Here is a 10,705-nt window from a genome sequence, read left to right on the forward strand (position 1 = left end):
TTGAAGAGCGAGCATACCTGAATTTCAGGTTATGCCTCCCTGAATTTCAAATAGTCCCGACCTGAATTTCAGGAATCTAATTCCCTTAATTTAATATTCAGATGCCATTCTGAATTTCAGATTGCCTATGCTTCTTTTCGTGACACCTTAAAATAAGTCGAATTTTCGACTTAAATTAAGTACTTTTTTTTGCTGTGTGCACTCCGATCTGCACCGAAGAAGGTAGGAGTGAGAAGGAAGAAATAACAAGGAGCAATCGGAGTACACGAGTGAGGAATAAACGAATGCGCTATTAGAGTTGAGGTTTTTAAAAATTACTTCAAAGTGTGACCCACAAGTTGTTTATCTCGTCACGCTTCATATTAATTAATCATACTATAAAATGAAATAATGTTGGAAAACGCTGAAATTAAAATTAAAAATATCATGAAACGAGTAATTTCACCATATTTTTATCTATTCTGCATATACCTATACGTGTAAGATTCATATATGTGCAAATGCATTCCTTGATCTATTACTTTTATATTTTCATACTCTCTTGGGTTGAAGACCTTCATTTATAAGATATATATTTTTGCCGGTTTGGAAACATGTTTAGATTCGAAAATCTTATTGTCTGAACTCTAAAATTCTAAAAGGATAAAGTTCCGAAAAACGATTACCTCCGATTAATTCGAAACTTCGTATACCTATGTATTTTGACGCGCTGATAACGAATAGGACAGTGAAAATACCCGCAATTTTTTTCATGGTGAAAACCATGAAAAACCCATAGAAATCATGTTTCTTTTCGTTTATCTCAGTGTATAGTGAAAATTTATAAAAAAAGCTTCAAATAAAAGTTGTATAGATCCTTTGAAAATACATATTTTATGTTGAATATGTTTTTACCCTACGACTGATGGTTGTCGACAAAATAGACGATAAATATGAAAAATCAATGATATACTGCTAAATGTTTAGCGGTGCGACTTAAATTGTATGAAAAATTCCTGGAAGGCTGTATGGACCTTAAATATTGAAAATCGTAGAAATACTGAACATAAAAAATGTTTGGAAGGTTTAGTCTAATTTTGTGACTAATCAGAGGGGTGCCTTCCCGCCCCCATGAGACGCTGGAAAGGGGGTCGTGTGTTATTTCAGTTATTTATGTGGCCAGTCACATGGGTGCCTTCCCGTCCCCATGACACGTTGGAAAAGGGGCCGTGTGTGACCTAAGTTTTTTCTGGGACCAGTCACAGGGGTGCCTTTCCACTCCCATGAGACGCTGAAAAGGGTGTCGTGTGTTATTTAAGTTATTGTTGTGACCAGTCATTGGGATGCCTTACCACCTCCATGACATGTTGGAAATGGGTCGTGTATCACCTAAGTTTTTTCTGGGATCAGTCACAGGGGCGCCTTCCCGCCCCCATGATACGTTGGAAAGGGGGTCGTGTCTGACCTGAGTTATTTTTGTGACCAGTCATTGGGATGCCTTCCCGCCCCTCATGACACGTTGGAAAAGAGGTCGTGTGTGACCCAAGTTTTTTTCTCTAACCAGTCATAAAGGCACCTTCCCGCCCCCATGGCACGTTGGAAACGGGGTCGTGTATCACCTAAGTTTTTTCTGGGAGCAGTCACAGGGGTGCTTTCCCGCCCCCATGACACGTTGGAAAGGGGGTCGTGTCTGACCTGTGTTATTTTTGTGACCAGTCATTGGGATGCCTTCCCGCCCCTCATGACACATTGGAAAAGGGTTCGTGTGTGACCTAAGTTTTTTTCTGTAACCAGTCATAAGGGCGCCTTCCCGCTCCCATGGCACATTGGAAACGGGGTCGTGTCTGACCTAAGTTATTTTTGTGACCAGTCATTGGGATGCCTTTCCGCCCCCATGAAACACTGGGAAAGGAGTCGTGTATGACTTGGCTTATTTCTGTGGCCAGTCACAGGGGTGCCCCCCCCCCCCAATGACACGTTAGAAAGATGGTCGTGTGTTACGTAAGTTATTTATGTATCCAGTCATAGGTGTGCCCCCCTCCCCCCAATTACACGTTGAAAAGGGTATCGTGTGTGACCTAAGCAAATCTACACTTTGTACCGACATTTACCTTATTTTCTCGAAAACTGTCAGTATTAGGGTAAACATATATTAAACATAAAATATGTATTTTCAAAGGATCTGCAACTTTTATTTGAAGCTTTTTCATAAATTTTTACTATTCACCGAGATAAACATAAAAAAAAAACATTATTTTTTATGGGGTTTTCATGGTTTTCACTATGAAGATCAAATTTGTAGGTATTTTCACTAGCATATTCGTGATCAGCCCGTCAAAATAAATAGGTATATAAGGTTTCAAATTAATCAGAGTTAAGAGCTTTTCGGAACTTCACCCTTATAATCTTAAGAATATTTTTTTTTCTGGAGGAAAATTGTCAACTTAGGTGGAATTGTGTTTTCACAATACAATAAATTAAAATAAAGTAGAATATGAGAATTTAAATTTCTAGCAAATAAAAATGTTAATAAATATGTAATTGAATTTAAATCGTATGAAAATAATATAATAAATATAATACAATAAAAAGAAATTAAACAAATTAACTGTACCCTTTTTTGAGCTCTGCAAGGAACACAAAAAAATGTATGGCTAAACTAACGATATGTATCCTTGATCTGGATGCAAATAACGTTGAAAACGATCCAATAATATTAGAAAAATCTTTCAAATTATTGAGATTTTCATCATAATTTATTTTGACTATTAATATTAATGAATCACATTTTTGAATCGTTGAAACAGAGACATTATATAGCTGCAATAAAATTTTCTGTTTGAACTATATTTTTTCCGTGCATTATTTAAAAATATATATATAAATTAATAGAAATAATGACCCCTTCTGGGGTAATTATAACAAAAAATTTCTAATACCTACTTGCTTTTTATTATCTACCAATTTTATCGGTTTTTTCATTTTTTCAGAAAATCTATGGGCGGTTGATTGCAAAAAGAAACTTTAACTTCAGTCTATCGAAAATTCTCTTCAAAATTCTTCTCAATAAAGTGTATTCTGTAACCGGAAGTGAAATATAATTTGTTATTGATGAGAAAATATAACACTTATGCTTATGGTGCTTGCCAGCTTTAAGCGCATTTATCTCGTAAGTCAATTATCAAAGTTCCGCTTTTGAAAATAGCCCCAATGGCCAGCACAGGCGAGTCCAGTTTTTCAACATATTTGAGACATTTCTGTGTAATTTAGGAAAATATTTTAAAATAAAAGTTGTATCTCCTGCGCGATCAAAATTAAGAAAATGTTAACAAAATTACAGCTGATCTCATCCATGATGTTTAAACGATTACATCTATCATTGGTAAGCTTTTGAAACGCATATTTAAAAAATAATGATCTCTTTATTCGAAACCAACAACAACTACATAAAGTAGTTAAGCAAATTAACAATCTTAAGTTCACAGATATAAATAAAATTATAAGCTTTTAATTTTTTTAAAACGACGTAACAATAAAAATGGACAAAAGAAGAATAACTGCCCAAATTCATCTTGAATAAGTATAATCCTGAAGTATCTTAAATTACACTCGAAAATGCAACCCCCTCAAACTTTAAGGCTCTCGTAAATCTCAGGAAATTTCAGAGAAAATAAAACTGATAGTAGATTCACATTTACTTCACGTGGGGAATAAAAGTCAGGTATGCAAAGTCTTTGACTTTCGAATGACTCTTGATGTTTTAATTTATTGGGGTCGGGGTAGACAATTCTGTCTCAGCAATTAGCATTAAGGTCTTAATCCTATTTGGTAAGAAAGGGTCTTCGTGGGGGGGCCGTTAGGAATATTGGTATACATGCCTGTATGATTGTTTGGCGTCCTAAACTTCCCTAATCCGATTTGCCGGACAATGCCGACGGTCTTCGGGTTCATTTTATTGGCACTCTTGCCATTATTACTGCTATTGCCATTATTAGCCCTATTGCCGAAAGTTGACTCTTGCTCATCAACCGGTGAGTGGCCAAGGGGCAACACCGGCAGGTGACGGAACGAGATGACACACCCAGAATTTTGACTTTGACTTTAGGTTTAGACAACTGATCTGCCAATTTGCGGTACCGTTCCTCCAGCTCTTTCTTCTCTCTTATTCAACTCTGTTTTCCTTCCTATCTGTCCTTTTCTCTTATTTCGAAGTCGTCATTTCTAATAACTTGTGACGCATCATTACCAAGTTTGTAATAAATTTCTCAAACTTTACAGTGACAGTGTAATTGAGATCTATTGTCAAAATTCAAAACTATAGATATACTTTATGAGGCTTAGAAATAACTTCTCTAAATCTGAAACAGACAAATTACACAAATTTCATCAAGAACCTAACTCCGAATTTTAAATTCGCATTAAAAATGTAACACTCCAAATGAGGGGTGCAAAATGGAGGATGATTCTACAACAAAACTATATGATTTGCATAGAAACTCGTTGTTAAAGATTATTGGGTACTGATTAAGAATTTCCCAGTAAAAATAAGAAACTCAAATTGTTGGATATAAAATGGTGGACAATTTTATGAAAAATGATTGTATCTGCATACAAATTTGTTATCTCCGATTTTTAGATCCGCGCGCGTTTGTTTGAATTCTATATTTTGGTCAATAATTAAATATCCATAATTCAAATTGAGACCTTTACTTAACCCTCATCACTTATACCTCTGAAAAATGACATATCACTTACATGGGGTTAAATTGACTGATTGTATACAGGGTTTAAACTTGAAAAAAATCACAAACGTTTTTTAATACATAGAAATTAGATTTTGATAGTTTTTGTTTAATGAAAATTATTTTGAGGTGTATAAAAAAATTCTGAAAATTCTATTCAAATTTTAGTCTTTAGTTGAAGTTGGGATCATTCTAACCCTATGTTTTATTTATAATTTATTGATTTTTGTTGTATAAGGGCAGATATAGAATATAGCATTATGAAGTATAATTTTACACCTTATATTCTGAAAAAACTTTAGAGCAGCAGCGAGCACGAGTGCAACATTCGAATTTTATTTTCAATACTATGAACGAGTCTAGGTTCACCGAATTTCGGTAAGCGCATAACAAATATTTGCGGTTAGTTCAGAGAAACTGGAAAGGGCGACTCGTTTCACCAAAATTCTGTAATTATTCTGAATGCAATCTGCAACAAAATTCTGCTAAGGTTACAGGATTTTTAGTTAAAATAGGGACGCCATAGAATTTTCTGTAGCGATTGCCGAATTTTCGGCAGTTTACTAAATTTTCAGTTATTTTATAACTTTACGGATATTCTCTGTAACATTTATGGGCCTTTTTAATTAGATTTTACAATTTAAAGCTGTTAATTTGATAGAAAAGTTCAGTAAATATTTCAGAAAATATCAGAAAATTTATAATATAACTTGTAAACTCTGCAGGAAATTCGGTAATCTTTACAGAAAATGTATACTGTCCCTATTTAAACTGAAAATCCTGTAACCTTAGTGAAAAATTTTCTACGTATGCTGGTCAAATAATTTTAGAAACTGAAAACGCACCCTAACGCAAGTTGTAGTTTTTTAGTCAATACATTTTTCACAAATAAAATTCAAAATAGGATATATGATTTAGAGATGCCCTATTTGAGTTTAGCCTTTTTTATTGATTCTTTGTTGTTTTTATTTTCTCAGTGCCTTGAAAATGCATGTATGAAATTTTTATATATGCGTACAGAATTATCCACTTTTCCATAACCATCATTGTATATGATTTAATGACAATTTTTAATCTCATTTTCAAAGTAAGTCATAATTTTATATTGCGTGTCCTACGTTTTTTTTATACAAATTCGACATACATTTTCAATTCATATTTGACTTTTATTTTTTTATTCTGGCAAGGCATATTTCACACTATTGCGAAATTCACTCAAAAATTAAAAAGATGTCAAATTTATCCGGCCTGAGACAAAATGTTGTTGTTCTTCATCAAAATTTTGTCTAGACATCGAAAAATCACAAATTTGCGAAATTCTTCAATTAATAAATAAGCATCGTTTTTGCTAAAAATAAAACATTCCAGTTAAAAATTATATGAAGTCTCTACAAAAAGATTCTCTTTTAATCGTTTTTTTTTTAATATTTGCGTAAGTACCGTTATAAAAAGGGCGAAGTAGCTCATTTTTCCAGTGTTTCTTAATAAATGTGTGACGGAAAAAAAATGTAAATGCGTATGTAACGCCTGGTCAAAACAATTTCTAAAAAAAAGTGCAACATTTCTAGAACTGTAATTTTTTGTTGAAAATGTACTTTTTATAAAAAAAAAAATTTAACATAAACATACAATTAATACAAATAGATCATTTTTTTTTGTATTTTCTTGTAGAAAAATTAAAAAATTACGAAGCATAAACCTTACAAAAAATACAAGGTTTCATACCAAAGTTGAAATATTGGGAATCACCTAAAAAATATGTCACGTTAAACTGAGAATTTATTGTAAATATGTACAAATTTAAACCAAAAAAAAAAATACATTCTACAAGCAATACTTTTAGAATTCGCATCAACGTTTCGACTTGCACTTGACTGTCAATTTTCGCGGGATATGTTATATTCTACCAGATACTACAATTTTCTTTCTTAATATTACACTTTTATTAAGAAATTTTACTATTATAATAAATCACAGATCAAGAGGCAATTACAGTTTTGCAAAATTTTTTAATTAAAGTTTTACCTTATATGCACATCTATCAAACGTAATTTTAAACGAGAAATATTATTTCTTTTCAGAATAATTTTATGTAAATTAATTCACATCTAAACTTCAGTTCCGTATCAGATCAAGAGTGGTTATCTTTAAGATAACATCAAACTTATCAAAATTTTGAAATTTGCGAAATAAAATTTTCAAGATTTTCAAGGATCTTTAAAGGATTTAAGAAAATAAAAAAATCTTAAGATTACTCGGTAAATTATACATTATTTTTATGTTGAAAAATTAATTTAAAAAGAATATTTAAAAAATGATTCAGAAATAACATTTATTAAGAATTTTTAAACGTTTCAAAAGAATAAATTTGTTTATAAAAATTCCTTGAAAAAACTTTTAATGATATTTCCAGAATTTTCAAAAAACTATCTGTAAGATTTTAAGGCAATTTTTTGTAATCTTACAGGGTTTTTCGAAAAATTGTAGGGAAAATATGTATAAATTGTTTGATTAATTCTTCAATTTATAGCACTGAAAACGAAAGCGTGGATTGCTATTGTTTGAAATATTTGAACTGTAAAATGTCTGGAAGTTAAAATTTGTCCAGTTTAACGACTTTTAATGACAACATTTTCAATTCAAAGAGTTAAAAGACCAATTTTATACATATTCTACCAATCCTTAAAAGTTTAAACATAGGAGATTTTTGTAATAGCTACCATACATTCATGCTAATTAAAAATTATCTCATTGCAATATTCTAAATTGTTGTCACCTAGATTGAAAAAAAAAACAACATTTGGAGTGAACAACCTGTAACTTCCTGTAGATTCTTGTAGTTGTCTTTTTTTACATTTGTGTGGAAAATTAAAACAACAATAAAATATAGCAATATAAAAAAAACAGAAAGAAGTACAAAATTCGCCCGAATAATGGAAAAAAGTTTTACTTTCCTGTAATTTTGGTTGTAAGTTATTGCATTTATTTGTAGATTCGTGTAAAAATGGTTTTCGTTTTTTGAACTTCTTTGTAAAAATTTGTGTACTAGTGCAGTTCTGCATAAATATAATTTTTATTGAAACCTGTTAATATAAATTTGCAAACAAAATTTTTTAAAAAATTCTCATACCTGGGCTAATGAAATATTAAAACAATCAAGTATCATTGATTTGTTACCTGATAAATGTTATACTGAATTTTGTAATATAAAGTTGTAGGTAAGCTACTTTACTCTGCAATCCTACATGATACAGTAAATCCTAGGGATAATAAAATAATATTTTAGTACATTCAATCAAAGAATCATAGTAAAAACTTAAATCCCATAAATATGGTCACATATTAAAAAAGGTGAAAAATTCTGATGCTTTTAAACGACAAACAACCTCATATATTACTTTAATTTCAAGAGTGAACTGTCATCTACAAACCCATTAAGTAAGTACTTCCTATACGAGTAAGAGTATATTTATCCCGTAGTTAATTTAGCAGACTTACAGCCCGAAAATTAAAAAAATTATTTCATTAAGGAATTCTTCTTGCTACTTAAGTAAAAGAGTACCAACAACGCTTAACTTAAACATTTAGAGGTTATGCTTCACATGATTTACTCTGGTGTTACTGAACTGATTAGTGAATAACTCCGAGATCACTGATTAATCAGTGAAATGTCTAATTACTATTTCAATCAGTGAATTTTTCACTGATATATACATATTTAGAGAGTAGAATACTCAAAATAATTATTAATAATACTTAATATTTTTTCTGAAATTTGTGAGAGTTTTCTCGATTTTGTGTGATTTGGAAATGACAAGACTATATATAAATATATTAGCTGATGGACTGAGTGAGGATATGAACTGATGGATATAGATTTTCCATAAAGTAAGGTTACACCGTGCACGCAGGTAAATTAGGAGTTTCATCACACCGTTTAATCAGCGGAATGATTACAACCACATCTGCTCTGTTTGTTCGCACCAATATCCCTCGCCATTTATCGATCACGTTGCAGTATGGGCGTATCGAAAAAAATAAAGTTCTCCGTTCGCTGTTCTAATAAGGATGAAAATTTTCTTGGGAGTTAAAAACACTTTTTTAAAGTTTCATTTTTAATAAATCGACTTTTTCGCTATTTTCTTAGAGTTAGGGAAGTGTTTTTGACTCCCAACAGAGAGTTTTCATCCCTGTTAGAACTGAAAAAAGAACCTTTTTTCAATACTCCCTTTTTATTATTATTTAATATCACAATATTTAATTCATTCTATTCCATTGTTTAATACTTCAATTTTAATACATGAGTTTTATACTTCATTTAAAAATAAAGAATAAATATTTCATAGAATTAGTATGCAAAATAAAACCATGGGACAAAATAAGGAAACAAGACAATAACCTCAAATAATCATTTTTCCAAATATGCTCCCAGATCCCAGACCCAGATCAGACTTAGTGAACTGCCACCATAAAAATAAATGCAGACAAAAAAACCAAAAGGCTTAACGCTTAACCCTTAATCCTTAATGTTAATGCTTAACTAAAACGATTTTTTTCCCTCAGGTCAGATCCTCGAAAGTACGCCGGGTTGTAAAAAATATTTCTTGGTTTTATATTTTTACCACATTTACCGTTAAGGGTTAAACGTTTGGGAGTTAAGAAGGTTAAGTGCCCGAAAAAGGAGTGAGGTTGAACGATCGTAATTATCCGGCGACAACACTTTCCTTTCTACTCGAAAATTATATTGCCGAAAGTACTTAAAGATATAAAATAAAAAGGAAATCGTACACCTCTCGGTTTGAGTAAGCGGATTAGGATTCGAAAAAATGGGCAAGGGTTCGCAATCGACAAGCATAAGACGCCGTAAAAAAGGGTTCTGTCGGGAGAAATTTTATGTTTATATTGCTCACTTTTGTCCAAAAAGAAAAGAGCAAGTTAGCGTTATTTCCCCCAGGTAGTGCTTCCTTTTTAACCACCACCTTTTTTTTTGTCCGTAATATTTGTAAGAAAATTTCAGGTAATTTCAGGCCCAAAATGTAAAAACCATTAGGTTTAACTCTTTTCCATAACAAGCATATTTACAGAACGAAAGTATTTTGTATATTTCAACATTTTAAAATATATTTTTTATGAAAGTAGGCAATTAACGAAGTTGCTGATCACGTACCAATGTGCGCTCTTAAAATCAAATTAATTTTGTAGGAATAAATTAATACGATTTTTCCTTATGCACTCAGAAATCGATTAAGTTGAATCATCAAAGTTTTTGTTGCTTGGTTCAACCATCGAATATGGTTATTATATGGAAAACCAAATATTTGATTGACCCAACTAAGTTTTTCGGTTATTTTAACCAAATCTTCTAATAGATGGAGTACTTGGTTAAATTAACTATAAACAACTGTGTTGGATCAATCAAATATTTTTTTGAATCATTCTAAATTTATTTTATTTTTATTCAATTAAATTTTCATGATAATAATTCAAGAAACCCGTTATTCTGATTAAAAACATTTTTCCTGACTACACAAATATCAAATCAATTTTGCTCAAAATCCAATTTTACTAAATTTTTACTAAATTTAATGCCGACTCTTTTCGTAGCTATTTCAAGCATTCTTTTTTTGTGCAAATTTAAAAACATGCACAAAATTCCATCACTTTTCATTCTTCACCATTCAAATAACTCAATAGATAGTTTGAATGTACAATTTGAAAGCTTCTAAACTTGAAGATTTTGTTTAATAAATAAAAAATGGCAAATTACGACAAGTATATACCAATTTCTATATAAAGTGTCCAAGTTGAGTGAAAGAATTTTTATTTGAAGCATAAAAACTTGAGTTAGATTTTTAAATTGCAATTTTGAATTTTTTTAGTCTTCGACAAAAAATCCTTTAGAATGTGGACTACGCTATCAATTATTAAGAAAATTACTTATCTTCTTTTTGACTACATGAAGCAATATGAAAAAAATGTATATT

The sequence above is a fragment of the Belonocnema kinseyi genome, chromosome 8 (genome assembly GCF_010883055.1).
Source record: "Belonocnema kinseyi isolate 2016_QV_RU_SX_M_011 chromosome 8, B_treatae_v1, whole genome shotgun sequence".
NCBI classification, from domain to species: domain Eukaryota; kingdom Metazoa; phylum Arthropoda; class Insecta; order Hymenoptera; family Cynipidae; genus Belonocnema; species Belonocnema kinseyi.